The sequence below is a fragment of the Eptatretus burgeri genome, chromosome 5 (genome assembly GCF_056783735.1).
Source record: "Eptatretus burgeri isolate ZD-2024b chromosome 5, Ebu_testis_v1, whole genome shotgun sequence".
NCBI lineage: Eukaryota > Metazoa > Chordata > Myxini > Myxiniformes > Myxinidae > Eptatretus > Eptatretus burgeri.
The window spans coordinates 39,882,759-39,907,873 of NC_140965.1; the positions used below are offsets into that span (position 1 = coordinate 39,882,759).

Here is a 25,115-nt window from a genome sequence, read left to right on the forward strand (position 1 = left end):
CAGCCCAATGACTCAGTAAAACAGACAAAGGTTACACGGTCAACATCATTTAAACATCAAACGGAGCTGCCTATCTGGATTTTGAGCATATATATATATATATATATATATATATATATATATATATATATATATATATATATATATATATATATATATACACTGCATTTGACGTTTGCACATGGAACATGCTTGGGAATCTCATTGGTATGCATTGCTGTGTACGCTATCACTGATAATTCGCCAATAAGTGATGAAACCGGTCAAGTAGCTGAGGGGGTGTGTAGCATTGGGATTCTCATGTGTGTACTTTGTGTGAACATCTTTATAGTTGTTGAGGAACTTTGGGAAGGGTTTTAAGCAGCATCGCGCTTATCTTCGGTTGCTTTACGCAGCTTCTTCGGCTGGAGGAGTGTGGCAGGGGTAAAAAAAAAAAATATATATATATATATATATATATATACATATCTATAATTCCAGGTGTGTGTGTGTGTGTGTGTGTGTGTGTGTGTGTGTGTGTGTGTGTGTGTGTGTGTGTGTGTGTGTGTGTGTGTGTGTGTGTGTGTGTGTGTGTGTGTGTGTGTGTGTGTGTGTGTGTGTGTGTGTGTGTGTGTGACTGCTGTTTCTCGACAACCACTGGTCCAATCTAATTCAAACTTGCCAGGTATATTGCTGGGGCCCTGTGGATGTGCCTCTTCAAGGTTTGATATTAATCGGACAAGTGCTTCCCAAGTTATGGCCATTTATTTACCAACCAATGACATGACACGTTGCTGCGGCCATTTATTTACCAACCAATGGCATGACACGTTGCTGCGTAGGCGTGGCTGTGTAGGCCGGTGCGCGGCTGGCCGACGATGACGTCACGGGCCGTGCCGGTTACATGGCAGCGAATGTCATGGCAAGCAAAGACAGGGAGGTAAATATGATTTTAATTTGGATTTTAATGAACTCTGTGTTTGGAAGTGTGGTTTTCACGAGAATGTGAGAGTGAAGGAACGGCCTGTGTAGTTTTCGTTTCTGGCTCGCGGTTTGATATTTTTTTTGTTGTTTTTTTCACATACTTTCTTTTTTTCTTTTTTTTCCTCTTCTCTTCTCTTTCGCCTGTATCTCACTGGGCTGCGACAGCTCGCGACTAGTTGGAGACACCAAATTGCAATAAAACAGCGATAATTTTCACTTGGAATCAAACTGAATTTATATTAAAACACATTTGCGTATGTCTCACGAATATCGCATGAATGTCCCACGAACTCCCGGCAAAATTTGGGATGAACTTCGCCTGGAGTTCGCATATATGTGCACGACATTCACGTGACGTTCAGGTGACAAAACTGAGATTTTTTGGCACATGCAACTGTCGCGCGATGGTCACACGACGGTCATGCGACCATCGCGCAAATGTCGTGCAACAGTCGCACGACAACTGTGCGTGACAATTGAGAAATCGGGACCATGTATATATATATATATATATATATATATATATATATATATATATATATATATATATATATATATGGCCTCTCCCTTCCAGCAATCATATTGTCAGTTGGGAAACGAGTAAGAGAGTACCTGACTGAGTACTAGAATGGTGTGGGAGCTGTGCCCTGGCAGAACAGGATCGTGGGATTACAGGAGAATGCTGACCAAGCCTGATTGTTCAAAGTGTTCTGTTACTTGTCAACGTTGCACCCACAAACATTGTGTGTGACCCAATTGTTCATCTGCCTTGATAGGGGCTTGTGGGTGTGACCATATTTTGTGTGTGACCTAATTTATGTAAAAATGTGTTACTTGATTTATGAATGATGGGAAGGTGAAAGGAATGATGGGAAAGTGAAAAGTTTGCATTGAAGGCCATTACTCAGAACAGGAGAGAAAGAGGACAGACAATGCTGGTTTTACAATATGGACGACGAGTTTTTTTTGTTTTTTTTAGTCATATCTGGATTGAACTATTGTGAATCTATCTACATTACATTGCATGGATAACATGTAGATTTCTATGTATATATTCAATTGAGTAGACAATACATTGTGCAAATTTCTGATTAATTACCTTCGCAAACTTCATTTGACGAAGGTATTGTATTGACCCCTGTGTATTTATTTATTGGTAAATATGTGTGCGGACAACATTGCGCAAAAACTGCTGGACCGATTTGCATGAAATTTTCAGAGATGATGTGCAGTTACTCAAGGACGCCAGACGAAGCTTTTGGGAGCGATCGGATCAAAGGTCAAGGTCAAGGTCACAAAAAGGTCAAAATCGTTTTTTTGCGATTAAAGTGTCAATTTTGTTCCGATTTACATCAAATTAAGTCCAAAATGTTCAGTATTCAAATCCCGATCCACTGATATAGCGTATGGTATAGTGTTTGCAACCCTAGTTAGTCTGTGGAAGTCAAAGTTCAAGGGGGTCACCAAAATGGAGTTTTTGATTGGGAAGCGTTGTGGACAACATTACACAAAAACCACTTCGCAGATTGTCATGAAATTTTGTGGATGTGTTTGGCATCACGAGAGGACAAATCGATTAGATTTTGGGAGCGATCGTATCAAAGGTTAAGGTCAAGGTAACAAAAAGGTCAAAATCGTTTTTTCGCGATTAAATTGTCAATTTTGTTTTGATTTACAGCAAATTAACTCCAAAATGTTCAAAATTAAATTCCTCATCCTCTAATATGACACATGGTATAGTACTTTTGTCACCCACTGCAGCGGTTGGGGGTCAAAGTCAAGGGGGTCACACAAATTCACATTTATATCGGAAAGCGTTGTGGACAACTTAACGCAAAAAAAAAAAAAAACGCAGAGAGGCTTTAATTGTTTTGGATTTGTTTGGCATCATGAAAGGACAAATCCATTAGATTTTGGGAGCGATCGGATCAAAGGTCAAGGTCACAAAAAGGTCAACATCGTTTTTTCATGATGAAAACGGTTAATATGTTTCCGATTTACATCAAATTAACTCCAAATTGTTCAGTGTTCAATTCCCCATCTTCTGAAATGACACAAAGTATAGTACTATTGTCACCCTAGGTAGCGGTTGTGGGTCAAAGGTCATGGGGGTCACAAAATGCATATTTGTATTGAGATGCGTTGTGGACAACTTAATACAAAGGTAACTAGTGGCTGCCGCGAAGGTATGCGCTCTCCGAGTGCCCGTTCTAGTTTCTTTTGAAATAACATAACAACATATTGTAGCAAAAGACGCAATTTCTTCCGAAAATATTCTCTATTGAATCGCAGTTTTGTCGCACTCTCAGGGGTCCCAGAACAGATTATCATTTTTTTCTCCAATCAGTCACAATTTAGTTTCATAGGTCGCCAATCCCTCACAAAGTTGTCTCGCATTTGTCGCACCTTCTAACGCATGGAAACTAAATTGAGAAGGGTTCGAGACCGGTTCAAGACAACCGCGACGACTCTGTGACTATTTTGAGATAAAATTTGTCGCACGAATTTCTTGAACATGTTCAAAATTCAAGCGACACCAGAGCGACGTCCTGCGACTCGTACGAGGAAATTGAGAACCACCGCAAACGTTTCCAGACATTTTAGAGAATCCCGTTCGCATTTTGTCGCGAGCTGTCGCAGCCCAGTGGGATAGAGGCTTTTGTGTTTTTCCTTGCGATGACATTGCGAAAAGGCAAAAGACGTTGGCGCTAATTGTATAATTGGCCATTAAAACTAAATTGCGAAGAATTGTAACTGCGATATGCGAACTTCCGGACAGTGAGGACTTAACTTCCGGACTTCCGGATCGTGACGACTTACTGTATTCTTTCTCTATTTTTTCTCGATTTATCGACTTACTGTATTCTTTCTTTCTCGATTTCTATACTTTCTCGATTTTCTTAAACACAATGCCCCAATCCAGTCGTCGTTTACGACAGCGAAGGAACGGCCTTTGTGGTTGTTTGAAAGTTTTTGATTTTTTTTCTTTGGTTTGCGCGTACGGGCATGCACATATGGGCATGCGAGAGCGAAGGAACGGCCTGTGTGGTTGTTTCTGGCAAGCGGTTTCAAAGTTTTTTTTATCTGCACGTACGGGTACGCACGTACGGGCACGTGAGATCGAAGGAACAGCCTGTGTGGTTGTTGTTTCTGGCAAGCAGTTTGAAAGGTTTTTTTTTGTTTGCACGTACGGGCACGCACCTACGGGCACGCACTAGTATATATAAATATAAATAATTGAATAAGAATAAGGTTTGCATGCACACTCATATGTACATATATATAAGATGCCCCTCCTGACTGTTATGATGAGCATTTCCACGGATTATGTCTCACACAGTAAAACCGCATAATCCGCACAGAACAAACATCTGTCTGCCACCCAGACAATTGTTCCTGCTAATGCAAACGATTCAACCAGAAGGCACACAACGTGACCAGCGGGAAAATTGAAACATCAGGAGTGTGACGCGCACTCCACTGATCCCCAATGGAGAACAGTCCACACCAAAGCACATCACACTCCTGATGTTTCTATATCTATATATATATATATATATATATATATATATATATATATATATATATATATATATATATATATATATATATATATATATATCTATATATATATAGGAATAAATTTGTGACGTGGTGGGTCGCTAAAGCCTGTATCTCACTGGGCTGCGACAGCTCACAACTAGTTGGAAACACCAAATTGCAATAAAGCAGTGATAATTTTAACTTCGAATCGCACTGAATTTATACTAAAACACATTTGCGTATGTCTCACGAATATCGCACGAATATCCCACGAACTCCCGGCGAAATTTGGGATGAACTTCGCCTGAAGTTCGCATACATGTCGCATGACATTCGTGCGACGTTCAGGTGACAAAACTGAGATTTTTTTTGGCACATGCAACTGTCGCGCGACGGTCACACGACGGTCGTGCGACCATCGCGCAAATGTCGTGCAACAGTCGCATGACAACTGCGTGACAATTGAGAAATAGGGACTATATATATATATATATATATATATATATATATATATATATATATATATATATATATATATATATATATATACATATATATATATATATATATATATATATATATATATATATATATATATATATATATATATATATATATATATATATATATATATATATATATATATATATATATATATATATATATATATATATATATATATATATATATATATACATATATATATATATATATATATATATATATATATATATATATATATATATATATATATATATATATATATATATATATATATATATATATATATATGGCCTCTCCCTTCCAGCAATCATATTGTCAGTTGGGAAACGAGTAAGAGAGTACCTGACTGAGTACTAGAATGGTGTGGGAGCTGTGCCCTGGCAGAACAGGATCGTGGGATTACAGGAGAATGCTGACCAAGCCTGATTGTTCAAAGTGTTCTGTTACTTGTCAACGTTTCACCCACAAACATTGTGTGTGACCCATTTGTTCATCTTCCTTGATAGGGGCTTGTGGGTGTGACCATATTTGGTGTGTGACCTAATTTATGTAAAAATATGTGTTACGTGATTTATGAATGATGGAAAGGTGAAAGGAATGATGGGAAAGTGAAAAGTTTGCATTGAAGGCCATTACTCAGAACAGGAGAGAAAGAGGACAGACAATGCTGGTTTTACAATATGGACTATGAGTTTTTTATCTTGCCAAAACGAAGTTTTTGCAAGATATGTTAGTCAGCTTGTATGTTTTTTTGTTTGTTTGTTTGTTTGTCTGTAATCACGTATAAAAACTTCTGCAGAGCACAGTTATCATCGGAAATTTTTGTAACTTCGCATATCAGAGGCCTATAGAGGTCCCTTTCAGTGCACAAAATTTTGAAGGTCAAGGTCAAAGGTCAAGGTCACTTTGGCGCAAATCAGGGGAGTCGACGAAACCCTTATTTTTTGAGTAATTTTGATCGGATCGTCTTCAAACTTCATGGGAATATAGTTCATGGTCTGGCGCTCAGCTGATTAATTTTTGGTGGCGATTGGCCTTGACCTTCATGGTTAGCGCCTGAGGTCAAACATATTTGACCCCAAGGTCAAATTTTCAAGTTTTAGGAACCATATCGTGTCATACCTCAAATTGAACACCTCGATGAGTGCTTTCTAGATCTGTCAAGCTTGAGACATTATAACGTCATTTGGTGACGTTATGAGGCAAAAGCATATTTTTCATGGTTACTCTGTAGAACGATTCTCATCGGAATCTCTCGTAGGCAGATATTCCTCAAGGAGTCACTCCTGGTGGATAGCAGCTCTGTTCACCTCAATGTGACCTCAAAGAAGTCACACGTGGTCACCTTTTGGCAAGATACGGGTCACCCTGCAGGTGACATTGGTTTATTTTTGTTTTTTTTTGTCATAACTGGATTGAACTATTGTGAATCTATCTGTATTACATTGCATCTCACAATTGTCGCACCTTCTGACTCACGGAAACTAAATTGAGAAGGGTTCGAGACTGGTTCGAGACAACCGCGACGACTCTGTGACTATTTTGAGATAAAATTTGTCACACTAATTTTTTGAACATGTTCAAAATTCTAGCGACACCAGAGCTATGTCCTGCGACTCACGCGAGGAAATTGAGATCCACCGCGAACGTTTCCAGACATTTTGGAGAATCCCGTTCGCATTTTGTCGGGAGCTGTCACAGCCCAGTGAGATACAGGCTTAATCGATCGTGAACACCAATAACTTGACCGTGTGACTTTGGGTTCTCTGTCTAAAACTGTTTACTTAAGAGTCATGTGATCTTATTACTGCGGAATATGCCTTTGCTACATACTGGCTCAAACCAGATCACCTACCTGGTCAGATGCAGCTGAGCAGAACTGTCAAGCATGTACCGGCTACAGAACAGATCGTTGGGGAATAGCGTCCCGGCTCAGCTAAGGTGCGGGCCATGCTGGACCAATGACAGAAAACGTGAAATTGAACTGGGAACATTTCTGTACAGTACATTTGTTTACAACAAAAGCGAGGAAAGGTATGTGCCGAAATGGGTGGGTTTTATTGTACATACAGCAGGGAGAGCAAGAAATTTCTGGGGGTGCAGCAAAATATATCAATATTACAAAAGCAGATACAGAGCAGAGTTATCCTGAATATCTTCTGCAGTCTAACTTATGCAAGGACAGGCACCATATATACATATATATATATATATATATATATATATATATATATATATATATATATATATATATATATATATATATATATATATATATATATATATATATATATATATATATATATATATATATATATATATATATATATATATATATATATATATATATATATATTGTTGCGGATTCGCGCCCGCCGGCGTGCGAACGGCCACGTAACTCGAATCGCGGCACGTCGCCCACCGGACGGACAATCCAGTCGTGACCCTCTCGGACTAACGCCGGGAACCAGTCACGGGTGGACCTTTCGGTCTCACCGCGATCGAGCCAATCGGCCCCCGCGTGGGATAGGGTTGCTCGCCAAATTCGACCTCCCTAAGTACCCACACGGAGGGTAGACCGGGCGATCGCACCTCGCCGCAGGTCAACTTCGGACACGGGCCACTTAAGCGACCCGTTCCGTACTATCGGGATAACCGAGCGGTGTTATTCGTCGGCCTCGACGGTTCGATTAATTATCGGGCGTCTTAGCCCATGACCAACCCTTTACGTGAAGCAAGATGGGGATTCAATGAAAGAAATGACGAAGCGAAGCGGGAAAACAGTTCAATAATAAGCACATTTATTTCGCGATGAACGGAAAGCACACATATACAATTCCACCAAAAGCACATAGAAAAGAAGAAGACAAAAAGCAAATGCGACAATGCAGATCTATCCGACTACCGGCACACGGCAACACTTTACAATTTTACTTCACAGACGGCGCCGACAACACATATTCCCAAAGCAAAAGAAAAGAGAACCACCCTCCAGGATGAGGGGGTAGGCGGGCCTGGGGCCGAGACCGTGTCGGGCCTACCCGTCTGATGATGAGACGCGGAGCGGCGGTGGTGCCTCAACTCCGCGGGCCTCGCGGACAGTGTCTGGTAGGGGGTGGGAAGGGGGCCCCCTTTTGTCGCACTATCTCAGCGCGGGGGGAAACAGGAGGGGGTTGCTGATGCTCGGGGAAAGGAGGATTTCACAAAATCGCGGGTCCCGCGACGAGCGTCTCCACCACGACCTCGGTCGCACCGCCGGCCTTTCTCTCCGCAGTTCCCCGAATCCGACGCGAGCACCCCCTCGTCCGCCTTCGCCGCCGCCGCCTCTCCACAGCTCCGTCCTCTTCACTCCGACTCCGCGAACTCCCAACTGCACTCTGCGAACTGCGAACTGCTTCTTCACTTCAACTCTTCCTCCGCTTCCAACTCAACTCTTCCTCCTGCGAACTGAACTCTTCTGACGAACGCAGTCGTTTTTATAAGCCCCGTGGCTTCGCTCCTTCATCTTTGACCCTCTGCCTCCGACCTTTCACCTCGCTCCCCATTGGCCCGAGGAAAAGTGGGCGTGAATGCTTTTTGATCCATGAATTTGCATATAGCGACCGCCCTCCAACGCCCTGGAGGCGGGGCCAAACCGCCCCTCGCTCACCGATTGGACGGAACAAAAGTGGGCGTGAGTCGTTTTTGATCCGTTTTTCTGCGGAAAGTCCGCGATGCTTTTGAACAGGCTGCTCGGTGCGCGCTCTACACGAGTCCAGCATCGGTGCCCACGAGTGGCGCGAGATGACGGTGATGCGATGGTGGCGAGTTGTGACGGTAAAGGTCATGGCGGTTGTGGTGAAGCGGCGTTGTGGTTGGTGGTTGTTGTGATGGCTGTTGAGACGTGGTTGGTGGTGGTAATAATGGCGGTTGGTCCAAAATAAAGATAGTAAAAGAAAAACGGCTATCCTGAAGAGTCGCAGCCCTCATGAATGACATTTATTCCCTCTAGACAACGGGTTTGGGCCTAACTACACATATACTTACCGAGATATCTCACCTAAGGGACCTGAATGGTGGTTTGCGAATTTGGTCAACCACAACAATATATATATACATACATATGTCTCTATCTCTATCTCTCACACACACACACGGAAGATTAGATAGTAAAGAAAGGAAAGGTGAGGGTAAGTGTCCTCTAAATACCTGGCGTGGTCGGTTGACCAACGCGACCCATTCAGCTTAGGAGATCCAGATAGGAAGAATACTGGTGTCAAAAGTCTGGGAGTGGGAGGTGTGATGTATGCAAGGTGAGGAGTGTGGTGTCATGCAAGAGGAAAATGTGAATGAGTGTGAGTATATTTGTACCTTTGTCCCGGCACGCCAATGAACAATTGGGCTTATGCGTCCATAGTGTACGGGATAGAGGGGTGGGGGTGACGTGTAGAGAGAGATTGTAGAAATAGATGCGTGAGGAGGAAAGTCCCGATCCTAACCGTCTAGATATCTTTAAGTCTGAATCAAATAATACACCATTTCTTCCAGAAAATTGTTGAAATAAAAAAATCTCTTGGTATCCACACATGTATTTCTTTGGTTTGCAGTGAAACAAAACAAAAAAAGTTGAAAAAAACACGAAATCTTAGCCTATTCCACACAGAAATCATAAAATGGCCGAAACAATATTGTTGGCACCTTTTAGAAGTTGTAAGAAATAATTAGATTTCAAGCAGGTGATTCTCCTTTACTTTGAAATTGGACTCGCCTGTGGTGAGTTGCAAGTGCCTGTTATATAAAAGTCCCTCATTCAACCAGTTTCAATGGAGAAAAGGAGTCATTCTGCTGTTTTGTGTCACTGTGTGTACCGCAATGAGCATGGAGAAAAGAAAGAAAACTAGAAAATTATCTGAGGTCAGACACAATATTGTAGCCAAGCATGGACAATCTCAGGGCTACAAGTCCATCTTTAGAGACCATGATGTTCCTGTGTCCACCGTACACAATGTTATCAGGAGTTTAAGGCCCATGGCACTGCAGCCAACCTCCCTGGACGTGGCTGCAAGAGAGAACTTGATAGAAGATTGCAGCAAAGGATTGTTAGAATTGTGCAGAAAGAACCTCAATCAACTGCCAAACAGATTCAAGCTGACATTCAGACAAAAGGAGCGACAGTTTCAACTCGCACCATCCGTTCCCAACTCAATGAAAGGGGGTTCTATGGTAGGAGCTCAGGAGGACCCCACTGCTGAAAGACAAACGAAAGCCCGACTGGAGTTTGCCAAAGCACACATGAACAAACCAAAATCCTTCTGGGAGAATGTCCTGTGGACAGATGAGACCAAATTAGAGCTTTTTGGTGAAGCACATTAACTCTATGTTTACAGAAAACAAAATGAAGCCTTCAAACAAAAGATCATCTTCCCGACAGACCAACATGGAAGAGGTTCAGTGAAGTTTTGGGGTTACTGTGCTGCCTCTGGCATTGGGTGCCTTGAATGTGTGCATGGCATCATGAAATCAGGAGATAACCAAGGAGGCATTTTGGAGTCCAATGTTCAACCCAATGTCAGAAAGCTGGGTCTCTGTTGAAGGTCATGGGTCTTGCAGCAGGACAATGACCCCAAACACGCTTCAAAAAGCACCCAAGAAATGGTTCGAGACAAAACGCTGGATTGTTCTGAAGTGGCCAGCAACGAGTCCAGATCAAAATCCAATTGAACACCTGTGGGGAGATCTGAAAACAGCAGTTGGGAGAAGGCACCCTTCAAATCTGAGAGAACCAGAGCAGTTTGCACAAGAAGAGTGGGCCAAACTACCAGTAGAGTGGTGAAGGAATATTCATGGCTATAGGAAGTGCTTCACTGCAGTTATTATGTCGAAAGGCTGTGCTACCAAATATTAAGTCTAGTGAGTTAATAATTTTGTCAATGCCATTTCTTTTTATTTTCTGATTTAAAAGGATATATTAAGTTCTGAATCAAAAACAAAGGTTCTCTCATATTAACAGTTAAATAAAGGTTATGGAGACCAAATACTTTGGTCAATTTCAACATATTTTTCGAGAAATTTGTGAGTTCTTTGAAAACATTGCAAGGGTGCCAATATTTTTGGCCATGACTGTACCAAGATGTTTTTGGCCATGACTGTAAAATATAAATCCTCTTCAAATTTCTAGTCAATCGTTTGAAAATTGAGAATTTTAGAAATACCCGTGTGGGCCTTCGTGGTTGCTTTATGCAACTTCTTTGGCTGGAAGAGCATGGGAGGAGTCGATTTATTTATGTTGTCGTGTCCAGCCGGTTCACACCGACCTGAACAGATAGCCGAATGGTTCTACTTGGAGGCGAACAGCCGAGATCCTTGGAGAGTATGGCACGTGCGGGATAGAGGGCGGTGAGGGTGTGTACCAGACAGAAGCACGCAGGTTTATCCTCAAACCCACAACGAGTAGACAAACACAGTAAATTCAATTAATGATGATTGAACCCAAAAAATTCAATTATTCATAATGAAAATAACTCAACAAGTTTTAATGAAAATATATCCAAGCATGACGAGTAGGGTGAGTATACTGATTCTGGCTCACTTTTCCCCATGTAAGTGAATGGGGGATTTTCAGTGATTCATATTTTTTTTCCCCTAAAAAGTAAACCCCCTTTTTATCCCAAGGTATATTTATTTGTCTCCCCTTTTAACCTAAGGGGCACTCTATTCAAATAACCAATGCAACAAGATAAAGATTTGTTCGAGTAGCAAAGTAGTAATGTGATTTGTTAAAGGTGATTCTGAAGAAATATCTGAAACATGTAAGCCTCGGGACACTCTTTTTCAAATAACCAATGCATATTGTTTAGCTCACTCATTGAACCTATAAAGATTTGTTCATTCTCAAATTCCTTCAATAGTTTAATTTTCTTTGCACAATAATCCCCATCTAAAATATTTAAAAATGAAACATTTGAATCTTTATATTTTTCAAGATACCCCTTTTGTGCCATTATGAAATGATATACTTCTCTTAATGATCTCATCTGACCACCTCCTGAGTTGCATATCATTTTGAGATTGTCGTAAATTATTTTTCCATTGTTCAATTGATAACCATCAAATTTTTCAGTCCATTCAAGGATATTTATTATTTTCTTTCCATCCTCTAACTTACTAGTTTTTAAATTGATTCACTTATTTGTTTTATTTACCTTTGTTTTAGTTATTTTTTCAATAAGAATTATTTGATATTTTTCACATTCATTATGTTTTCCATTTATATACCAAGACTGAGATTTTCTCCACTCTTTAGTTTGATTAATACTTGGTTCGACCATTTATATATTGTGAAAAAGACGGCGGTAGCCCTTAAAAACTCTAACCCATGTTGTATTCTATATACTCTTCTTCTTCTTCCGGCTGCTCCAGTTTGGGGTCGCCACAGCGGATCATCCGTATGATCCGCATAGTGATTTGGCACATGTTTAACGACAATGCCCTTCCTGACGCAACCCTGGTCGCCTCTTACGACACAGGGATATGGTACACCTATTTTAACCGGGGTATACACCGGTCCAGTAAACTGGTACTCATTTCGCCAACCTCGGAAGGATGACAGGCTGAGTCAACCCCCTGGTGTATTAATTCAGTGGCCCAACGGGGCTTGAACTCAGGACCTTTTGGATCCCAAGCCGCTGCCCTAACCACTGCGCCAACACCAGGCTTGTATTCTATATACTCTATGATTAAATATTCACTCTGTCATACAATATCCATATGGAACACAATCTATTTCATTATCTAAAATTAATCTCTTATCATCAAAGGCTCCTAATGCCTTTTTATTTACTTCTTGACTGTATATCTTATGTTTATAACTTCTTATTGTATTCATTTTCCTATATTCTTCTTTCTTATTCATCAAACAATTATAATAATTTCTAAAAGTTATTGATTTCTTTATTACATATTTCTTTATTCCCTTTAACCTTTTATCAATCTGATCACCAGACTTATAAGCATATGCCTTTGCTCTCAATCCAATAAACTCACTCATTATTTTTCCACCCAACTCATCCTTAAACTTACCAATAACCTTTTCATTCTTTTTTGAAAATATTTCACTCTTCTTACTAAAATTACTTGTATCATATACTCCAATATTTTTCTTCATATCTTTATAAACATCATCAGTTTTTATATAAACAAACATATAGGATAAAAAACTATCAGTGTCCATATACAACAATGAAACATTTTCACCATACTCTTTCTTTAAGCCATTATACAAATAATCATACATCAATATCTTTGATAAATCAAGAACTGCTGTTCCAATATAAATTGGTTTATCCATTACAATACTTTCCTTTTCCATATGAATAGCAGAAAAGTTCTCTGAAAAAACCTCTTCTCTCTTAAAACTTGGTTTATTTATCAATCTAGAAGCTTCCTTCCAAGATGTTGCAAATCTAATGTTTTGCCTGTTTCTAACATTCTCCATTGTCTTTCCAAAGACAGCATTATTCATCAATTTATAGAATTCCCCTTCAAATTTTTCTTTTGTATTTGTTCTCATATCTGTATTGAATTTAATATACCTTTTCATCCAAGGACTTTGTTTAAATTTTAAAACTCTATGAATTTTAGCTACTCTCAATCCTTCTCTCAAAAACTGTTTCAAGCTTCTCTGATGCAAAACATATCCCTCTTTATCATAGAATGTTGTTAATAACTTTTTTGTTGATTTGCCTTTAATATTAAAACTTTTATGATATTCACTTAACCATTCTTTCTTTGGGGTTTCTTTCTCACATGCAAAAGGAAGGTCTTTATGCTTATTACGAAGATCACTCGGGTACCTCAAATCAACTTCAACATAATAACCTTCTTCCTCATTCAATTCCTCTTGAGAAGAAATAACAATATTCATCAAAGCCTTTTCATAATCCTTTTCTTACACCCACTCTAATTTACCACAAGGCAGAGATTGAGACATTGCCCATCCATACAAATTATTAGCATCAAAACACATCAAATAATTACTATCTTATTCACTATCATGATTTGGAAGATATTTATTATTTGCTTTAGCATATCTTTTTGAACAAACTTGTGATATTCCATCTCTCTTAGACTTCTCAATCATCAAAAGCATATCAACATCACTGATTAAATCTATATCTTGTTTTGTCATTTTCAACATTTCACTCCAAGCTAAACCAGGAGCTGTGAAATAGTGAGCAGGATCAAATCCATAACAATTTTTATTATGACAGAGTGATCTAAAAGCTTCAAACACATCAGCTAACAATAAAACATCTGTTTTTAGAGACAAATCATGATATTCTCCAAGGTTCTTTATCTTAAATATTTTCCAAATTTTTTGTGCGTGTTTATATTCCTTATCACTTATCTCCTTTTCATAAAGGTTATTATAGAAACTTTCTTTTGAAGGAAGTCGTGTTTCTTTAAATCTCATAAATGAATCCATATAATCATAAGGATAAATTCCCTTACTTGTAAGAATTTTCTCTTTACTTTGAATTTTATTCCTTGTTTGAATTTCCTCTCTAGTTAGAATTCCCTCTTTAATCAAAATTTCATATTTAATCAGAATTTCCTCTTTAGTTAGAATTTCATTCATTGTTTGAATTTTCTTTATAATTAGAATTTCATCTTCAGTGAGAATTTCTTCATTAATTTCCTCATTTGTTAGAATTTCCTTTTTACTTTGAATTCTCTCTTTAATCTGAATTTCCTCTTTAGTTAGAATTTCCTCTTTTGGAAAGAATGAATTAAGATTTGGAAAAGAGCTCGTGGAGCTTAGATTTGATGCTTGGTCGGCTAGTGGGTGTTCCCATAAACTTGCAAGGATCTAAAAACCTAATACGAGTTAAAGGTTTTGTGAATAACATTTTTGTAAATGAAATATACTTTTGACTTGTGTTTGTTATGGCAGAAATATTCCCTGGTGTTTTTGAAAGTTCATTTATAAATAGATGTGTAACATAGTTGGCGCTGTTGTGAAGAAAGACTGGAATAAAAGAAGGAAATTTATAATTAAGATTACAACAGGAATGAGCGGGACCTCTATATTTACCAGTAAGATGACAATGATCCCTAACTTTAGACTCCTCAATTTCCCCCTCACAAATATGACAGATATTGTTCTTTCTAAATTCTAATTTTTCTTCTTCGGTTAATTTCATCGGTTCATTTGTTTCTTTCATTAATTTAGTTTGTCTTAAACAATCCTTTTCTAATCGTTTTACAAACTCTTGTGAAGCTTTTTTCCACAATAATGTTCAAGTTTATTATACTTTTCTCCAACAGATGATTTGATATAATAACAGAAACCACAAGGAATATCTTTTTGATATTTATTTGTATGTGATTCTTTTGGACTAGGAGAAGCAGTATTTATCTTTTTTAGGATACATTCAAAATCAGCATATATCACAAATGGGTGCATGATAGATTTATTATAATCTTCAAAAGAAATCTTTTCACCAGGTTTAGGCATTGTAATTACAGCTGATTTATGATTACTACAAATATTTTGAATGTTGTTCTAATCGTTCTTTTGTATGAAATGAATTAAGACATCGCTTACAAGGATATATTTTGTTTGTGGTTCTGAATACCTGAGAAGAGATTAATCTTGATAAATTATTGATGTATGTGTAATGTGAATTCTTTCCAACACTAAAATATAAAAGATCAATGTGTGTTTCTTCATTTTTATAGTTGTTTGAAATTTTTAATATTTGAACTTTGTTTGTATCCTTTAATCCATACACGTTAATAGAAAGATTATTCTTTTTCTCAAATTTAGGAATATATGTTAGTGGCATTGGGAATTTGAAATCTTTAATGTCCAAGGTATTCTCATATTTCATATATTGTTTTACTCTTTCTGAATTACATTTTGGTGGATGTAAGTGAGCAAGAACAGACCAGAGAAAACATTTCTTATCATTGTTCTTAATATTAACAACTGCCTTCTTTCGTTTTATTTCTTTTGGTAATTCAATATAAGAAGCTTTAAGAGGGTTTGATTTTAGAATGTGTATATCTAAAAAGATGATTTTTTAAAATATTAAATCCACTTCCTACCATTGTATTATCAACATCCTCCTCTTGTCTTGATAGTTCTTCATAAACCCCACGATTCAAAAAATCTTGAAATGATATTATAAAATGTAGATCTGTTCTCATATAAGGAGTTTGTTCTTCATCTTGTCTTTTCATATTCATTTTCACTCCCATATAAAACTTTAAAGTTTTCATTTCTTTTAATGTCTTTTTAATAACTTTTTCAACATCAGGTTTCACTATTTCAATTGATTCAGCTATTGATGATGGACCGGGTTCTCAAAAATTGAAAAATCCTTATTTTTATATGCCCTTTAAATGCCCCATCAGTGTTTTCAATATAATAGTCTCCCTTTACTTTAAACTCATTTTTTTTGTGTTTTTGTGATTGAAGATGTCTATTATAACTACTCTTCAAAACATCCTTTGAGCAGATATCACAATGTTTTCTTTCCAACTCAAGAGGAGATATTTGCTGAAATAGATTAAATGTGTGTTTGTTGGTTCGGAGGTGTTTTCTATAATGTTTATATTTGTGATTACAAACATCGCAGTACGTTTTATTCACCATATTTAGAAAATAAAACTTTGCTTAAACTAAAATTTTCTTGATGAAAATTTCGTTTATTTTACAGGTGAATCTGTGCTTAAAACCATTTTATCCTCCAACTTTTTCACTTAATAAATACAATGTTTCAAGACACAAAAGACAAGTTTCAATCAATCTCTTCATTTGTAAAAGATACTGAGAAATAGGTCAAGGATGTAAAATTGAACAAAGATAAATATAACAACTATTGGATAAAAACAATTATGGCAAATAATATGAGTTCTTCAATTTCCTTCAGGGGAAGGGCTTTTAGTATACCTGGAAGAACATCAATTAAAGTATCTCTAACAAAAGTTTCTCCTCTTCTTCTGGTAATATATTCAAAACTAGAAAAAGCAATGAAACAAGAAAAAGTATCAAAAAAATAAAAACCTTATGGATGAAGCTTTAGAAAGAAAAGATAAGACCATCTGTAATATGCAAGGAGAAATTTGTATTTTTTTCAACAACCCCAAAGATGTAAATCCTGATTACATAAAGGATGTTAATACATCAGGTGAAATGACATTTCGTTCAATAGTAGTTAAGGATCATTTTAAAATTACCTTTAATGTAAAAAATGGAGCAGTTGAATCTGTTAATGAAAAAAAGTATATCTGTTGATATCGATGGTAATGTTTTTTCTACTAATTAAATATGAGTCAATATTCAACTGAAGATTGTGAAGATTATGAGAGTGATTATGATACCGAGTGTTTGTGTTCAAACGATAGTTATGAAAGTAGAGATGATTCTGAAAGTATCGAAGATGATATCGAAGATGAATTTCAGTTTCAGTAAAGTTTTACTTTATAAATATGATAGTCTTCCCTGATTCTCCATGTGACAAATTTGAGAATTGTCCTTCGTGTGAAAGACGGGGATTAAACACAGAGTCAAAAGCCTATAAACAATGGATATTTTGTGATTATCTTCCAATTAATGATAATAAAAAAATTAAAAAGGAAAATAATTCTTTTAGATTAACACCAAAAATGAATTACTTTACAAGATTGATTAGAGAAATGAATGTAAAGTATGAGGGGGATAACACACCTTTCCTTACAAGGGAAGAAACTGAACGTATTTGAGAAATGTTCAAAGGATTGTTGTTATATATTATTCATGGATGTGATTTTCAGGGAAATATCAACACAAGATATTGCATAAATAAAATAATGGATTATCTTGAAATTAAACCTGAACTTAGGATAAAATATAGAGTTTCTAAAAAAGCCAACAATAAATTAAATAACCTGTTTTCCAAATATATAAATGAATGATTTTTTTACCCATTTAGGAAAATAAGATATAATTTAACAATCATAAAAATCTTCCAAATTCATTAAGATGTCTCATAGTTGGTTCAAGCGGATGTGGAAAAACCTGCTTGCTTTTGAAGATGATCCTGACACAACTTTTTAGATAATGATAATTTAATAATTTTCACAAAGTCGAGTTTTCAACCAGAGTATCAACTACTCTCACAAGGTTTTAATGCTGCTCTTCAAAAAGAAGATATAATCGGTTTATTTAAACTTCAAAAAAACCTAAATGATTATAACATTGAACATATAAATCAACTATTTTGTGATACACAAAGATGTAAAAAGAAATCAAAACCCATAACTTGTATTCTTAGTGATAATACGGATGATATACCGTCTCCCCAAGATTTGGATAAATCTAAAAAGAACCTCGTTATCTTTGATGATTGTCTTAATGAGAGAAACCAAACGGTAATGGACATCTACTACACAAGAGGGAGACATTCTTCTTGTAATTGTATTTATCTTAGTCAATCATACTTTCAACTTCCTCATCGTTCCATCAGAAACAATGCTTATACTTTTATTTTATTCAAGATAAATTCAATAGATATAAACAATTTTTGGAGAGACAATTGTTCTACATGATGCAGTAAAAAGGAATTTATGGATTACATGAAGCACATGACTAATATATATATATATATATATATATATATATATATATATATATATATATATATATATATATATATATATATATATATATATATATATATATATATATATACATATATATATATATATTGTTGTGAAACAAGATGAGATATTAAATGATATTTTCCAATTAATAAATGGATGCAAAAGAAAGAGCAATCTGATTTAAGGAACATGAAGAGTTGGTTTCAAAAGTTGTAAAACAAGAGGAAGACATAAAGAAGAAACGCAGACAGAAACTAACGGACGAAGAAGCATTTGAAAGGAAACGAGAAATTTTTTAAACCACTTTTAAAAACTTCCCAAGAAAAAATTAAAGATGTTTTCACAGTTCCCACAGTAGAATATACTCCTAAAAAACTTCAAATGTTAAAAGATTTTGATCAAAAGACTGAGGAAGAATTAGAGCATTGAGGAGAATTAGAATATGATGATGAAGGTTTATTTCAACAACTGGAAGAGATAAATCGACCCCCTGATTATAGTGTGAATGCTCTTCAAAACAATGAATATTCAGCGGATTCAAAAACCAAAGCAGGACTCATTCCAACAGAACAACCAGCAATATTTCATCTTGTTCAAGAAAAGGTATTGATATTTAATGATGAATGAAAGTTCTTGGGTTCTGCTCGACCCCCTGTTAAACTAATTCCGAGATGAATGTTTCTTCTCACAAAAGATGGAAGACAAGGTTCAACTGTGAGAGATGAATCAAAGTATATTGCTAAACCATTGGATATGAAAAATAATGATGATAGAGTGTATATTGATCTGCTGAACACTCTTAATTATAGGGTTAGTATTTCTGGTAAAAGTACGAAAAATGAGAAGGAGAAACACATTATTCAGGCTTTAAGTATCCTTGGTTCATGTATTAGTTTTCTTCCAAATGACCCATCGCAATTAGTTAATAGACTGTTATTGTTGTTAGGTAGTAAGAAAGCTGGAAATAATTGTTTTAATGAAGCATCAGTCATTTTAGACCAGTTGATGAACATGAAAATAATTAATAATCTCAATATAATGACATTTTATCTCATATTTAATAATATGAGAAGCATAATCCTGAGTTTTAATTTCACAACAAGCAACCATACATCTTCATTCCCATACCCACTACAACTTGACCCAACAAAAGAATACGAGGCATCTATATTGTCAATGGAAACTTATAATACATTATTTAATATAACTGATACAAATGACAAGTTTAGCTATAATCCGGGAAGTGGATACAAAACGATAACAGTCTCACCCGGAGCATATGAGATTTCTCAAATATCTTCCGAAATTGCTTGTCTTATGAAAGAACAGGGTGATGAACCAAAAAATATTGTTATAGACATTCAAAAACATACTTCAAAATCAACGATTAAACAAAGGGGTGTCGGACATCAATTTAGAGGAGATGGGATAATTGATACTCCAATGGGTATCGGTTCAACTATTCTTAAACATAAAGACCTAATTGGTTCAACTGCTTCTCTGTGGGAAATGGAGCAGGTGCTATAAAGAGTATAAAAGATGCCCAAAAGGAATCTCATAAATTACAAGCAATAAAACAAATTTAAAAAGGCAAAACTCTGTTGTCTCCCCAAGAAAAACAGAAAATAATTTGAGTACTTGGATCAGGGTTTCAAAAGTTTTAACATCTTTTTTCCTAAATAGATACAAGTATGGAAGCAATTGATAGTATCGATGATTTGGATGACACTATGATCATCTCAAACTCCACTAAAAAAGAAGATTACTTCAAGGCAAATGCAATAACTGGAACAGACTGGAATGCAAATGGTACAAAAAGTTTTGAAATAAATAATCAACAAACCTATTTGAATCTATCCGAAAGTTTCTTGTTGTGTAAATTTAAATTCACTAAGGCTGGGAATAACACAAACGCAACACTCGTAAATGATTTATTCTGGAAAATGTTTCATAGTGTTCGTTTGTTCATTGGAACACAAGAAGATGAAGCGGTTGATTATGTCTCTGCTGTATCTGAAATGATGAACTTTACACTATATACATTCAGTGATAGAATGGGAAAGGGAGCTGTCAAAGGTTTTATTCCTGATATGTCAACGGGAACAACTACAGACCCTGGATATCCTCAAAGGAAAGGAACGTATACTGATGATACAAAAGCAGTTAATAGTTTTACTGTGGCAGTTCCTCTTAAAGGTATATTTAGATTTTGTGATCATGATAAAGTTCTGTATGGTCTTAAAATTAGATTTCAACTCCAAAGAAATGATAATGAAAATAGATTACTTTTTGGTGTTGCGAGTGCTTTTGGTGATCAGAATAAATTTGTAATTGAGGAAATGAGTTGGTATATTAGTGAATATACTCCGAATCTTAAAACAGAAGAGATGTTGAAGAGAAGACATAACTCAAAGAAACCACTCAGTGTATCATACCTCAAAAGAGGATGTCAACACGTTAAACTAAACCAAACCACTTGCACGTGGAATTTGGGTGTTCTGGAAGGAAAGCCACGATATCTGTGGATCATTTAAAAAAAAAAAAACCAGATGGCGCTACTGCTATTGATAAGAATAATGCATTGAGTGCTATTGATACTGCTATTGATAAGAATAATGCATCAAGGCCATCTCCACTCATGGCTCGCAGACTTCCTCTCCTGTCGCAGTCAACGTGTGGCCCTAAATGGAGTTCTTTCATCCCCTCTTCCTGTGCAGGCTGGAGTTCCTCAAGGTAGCGTTCTGGGCCCTGTTCTTTTTCTGGTTTTCATCAATGATCTCTCGGACTCTCTGGAAAATCCTCTATTTCTCTTTGCCGATGACTCAACCCTCTGCCGTACCATCTGTCATCCCTCAGACCGGCAAGCAGCAGCTTCTTCGCTCACTGCAGATCTGGATAAAATCACAAACTGGTCCAACACGTGGAACATGTCTTTCAATCCAGACAAATCTCACACTCTCACTATGTCTCTTCGAAAGGACCGTTTACAAAACCCCCCATCCACTTTCTCAACAATCCTCTGGAAGAAGTCTTTTCTTTCAAGCTTCTGGGTCTCACTATCTGCCATGACCTTTCCTGGGAAAGTCACATTTCCAACCTTGCCTCAAAAGCCAGTCGCCGACTGGGAATCCTCCGTCGTGCAAAGTCCTTCCTCGGCCCTCTTGAGCTCCTGACCACTTACAAAGCTTTTGTCCGTAGCCTGATGGAGTACTGCTCTCCCCTCTGGGCTGGTGCTCCTGCCTCCCACCTTTCTCGACTTCACGCTGTCGAAACCAGGGCTTTTAAGATCATTGGCATCTCCCGCAATGAAGCTGAGTCTTTGGGCCTCTCACTCAATCACCGCAGGTTGGTCGGTGGTCTTTCTGTCTTCTACCGACTCCTCTCCAGCCTTGCCCCCCTGCTCTCTCTGCGATTTGTCCCAACCACATTTCCACAGGGCGCTCAAGGTCCGCCAACAACCCCCTTCTGGTAAAACTACCAAAATCACGAATCACTGCTCATCTTCACTCTTTCATTCCTCTTTTTTCCGCCTTTGGAATAAACTTCCTCACTCTATTCTTTCCCATTCTTCCCTTCAGGCTTTCAAAACAGCTGTTCACCACCACCTCTTATCTTCCCCCATCCAAATCCTCGATCTTTTCTACCCCCGATAATCCACCCAAGCCCACTTCCTTCAATTCTCCTGCTTTCCTTCCTGAAAGTCCCTTTAATGTCCATCTTCCCCTCGCCATGTTCCCCGTCCCATCCCCATCCCTCTCCCTTCCACAGTTCACCTGTGTCTGTTCCCCAATGTTTTGTCCCTTCCACTCCCGCCCCTCTTGTCTCATGCCTCCTTGCTGTGAGTTGTGTGTTAGCTCTCATACGAGCCTCGACCAAGGTATACAAAAAAAAAAAAAAAAAAAAAAAAAAAAAAAATGCTATGGTGAAACAACTTCGTGTTTCTCTGGATGGAACATTTTATCCACGAGATAGATAGGAAATTAATTGGGAAAAAAATGATTATGCTGAAGCATACAAGTCTTACCAAAAGGTGTGTGAAAGTAATGGAAATAAACAACCTATTTTGGATATGACAGCATTTAAAAGTTTGTATACAATCTATGCGTTTGACCTGAGTGCTCAAAGGAAACTATAAAGTCTAATCGAGTGGATACTTCCCTCTCCATTGAAAGAGGAGAGAGTGTGAAGAAGTTGATGCATATTGTTTGCTTTTGGAAGAAACAGAATTACAGATTAATACACATGGTGTTATGATTAGTCTCACATAATTTTTTGTGAAATAAATGAGTGGCACTGTACCAACTGGGGTATATGTTAATCAAATCAATCTTCATAAACTATCATCTTGTGTTCAAAATCAAAAGCCTTGTACGATTAATGTAAATACAATTCAGAGAAAATGAGCAGTAAGAATTGATGTTTTGCTCACAAGAAAACAAGTTAAAATCTTGAACGGTACTGGCTCACTTAAAATTAAAATGACAAAACCAATGTTGAAAAAATATTCAATAAGAGAGACAAGTGGAGGATTTCTCCCATTTATAATTCCTTTATTTGCTGGTTTAAGTGCGGTTGGAGCATTGACTGGTGGTATTTCAACAGCGGTGAAAACTGCCAACGAAAGGAAGGCTCAACTCCGGGCTCAAAAAGAATTGGAAAGACATAACAAAGCGTTGGAGAAATAAATTAGTGGAAGTGGTGTAATTGTAGATTTTGCTGAAAAACCTGAAGGTCTGCCTGATAAAGCGAGATTGTTAGTTGGAGATATGCTTTCTTCTATCGCACAAGCAGGTGTAAAATTAACTAAAAGAGGTAATGGATTATATCTTTCTAATAAATAAATGAGCATTGATGAGTGGTTTAAAGAATTTGGAAAGAATACAACATCAAATTTACAACTTGTCAAATATTGTAAGAAATGAACAATTCATAATGTGGATATTTGTATGAGAGATGAATTAACAAACGTGCCGAAACATACAAAGAATATTGTTATGAACTTAGAAGATAATAATGGGAACGGTTCTCATTGGGTTTGTCTTTTTAATAATCAAGACAAATATTATTTTGATAGTTTTGGTCTTCCACTACCTGTGGAAGTCATAAAATTCTTACAGAATGGTGTTTATCAAACATTTCAATTCCAAGAATTAAATTCCAAGTGTTGTGGTCAATTATGTCAATATGTGTTATTTCAACTCAACAAAAATAAAAAATTTTATGACATTATTTTTAACCTAATATAAATGACTTATGTTGGTAAAGATGGTTCTATCTTTGGTGTATCCCAAGAACTGGATATTGATTTATCAAATTATTACACAAAGGCACAGGCTGAACGACATAAACATCATATAACCAAAAATATTAACATGAAAAATGCTTTTAAATTAAAAAAAATTATCCAACCCCGACTGACGCGAATGACTTGGTGAGATTTAGTGATTTATCACAATATATATCCTTAAATAAAACGGCCGTGTATTCCAAAGATACAGAAGTGTTGATTTTATCTCCAGGTCATACAGAATTCAGAGTTCGAATTAAAATAATTTTTTATAAAGAAGGGAGTATCGTTTGTATGAGAATAGAACAATGGGGGTATGATATGAATGATTTAGGGTATAATTGGTCATTTAAAATTGACCTAGAAGACCTGGAACAATTAAATCAGTCTCGTAAGGAAGAATATTATCCACTTGGTATCGAGAATGAGTTTTGTGGAAGCATGATTAGTAAACAACAAATAAAAGAATTTAATAATTAACGTAAATATAAAAATGGTTTGCCCTTTATATTATGAAAACAGAAAAAACAGGATTATATATAATAAGTAAGGAAATACAAAATGATTTAACTTTGGGAAGATGTGGAGGTGTTTCGTGTCATAATATTATTCTAACATATATTTCTAATACATAAATGACGGCAAGAAGGCTTCAAGAAAGTTATCATTTCTGTGTCCAAGCATACCTTCAAGAAAAGGGTATTCGGTATTTTAATAAATATGTTCTACAACATAAGAATGAGGTATTTTCAATAAATGATTGGCATTCTGCTGATGTTGATAAACCGACAACTTTAGATTTAATTAGAATGTTAAATAATGAAAAAATTATAAAGTTAAGAAAACGTAAGGCTCTTTTAGAAATTCAAAAGAAATTTTATTGGTTTCCTGTTGTAAAAAAAATTATTTTGGATACAGGAATAACAAGAAATCCTGATGAATATATGTATGATATTCTATGGGGTGTAAGTGATTCAAGGATAGTAAGGGACGAGGAAGTTGAAGAGAGAGAAGAGGAGGAAAAGGAGAAGAGAGAGAAGGAGGAGGGGGAGAAGAAAGACAAGGAGGAGAGAGAGAAGAGAGAGAGGGAGGAGAGGGAGGAAAGAGCGAGAATGAATAAATATGGAAACCAGTGAGATTAAAAAAAGATTGGTGGTATTACAGAAAATAACTCAACCCACCGAGGAGGAAA

The 25,115-nt window shown here is 36.7% G+C and overlaps 1 long non-coding RNA gene across 2 annotated transcripts in view; it reads left to right on the forward strand.

Annotated features, from left to right (window-relative positions):
- The first annotated feature begins 677 nt into the window (after positions 1-677).
- The window catches only part of LOC147026287 (uncharacterized), a 105,909-nt gene continuing 81,471 nt past the window's right edge, over positions 678-25,115 (forward strand). For both annotated transcript variants that reach the window (XR_015058274.1, XR_015058273.1), the window contains exon 1: positions 678-919. This is a non-coding gene — a long non-coding RNA (uncharacterized LOC147026287). The remainder of the gene's footprint in view (positions 920-25,115) is intronic.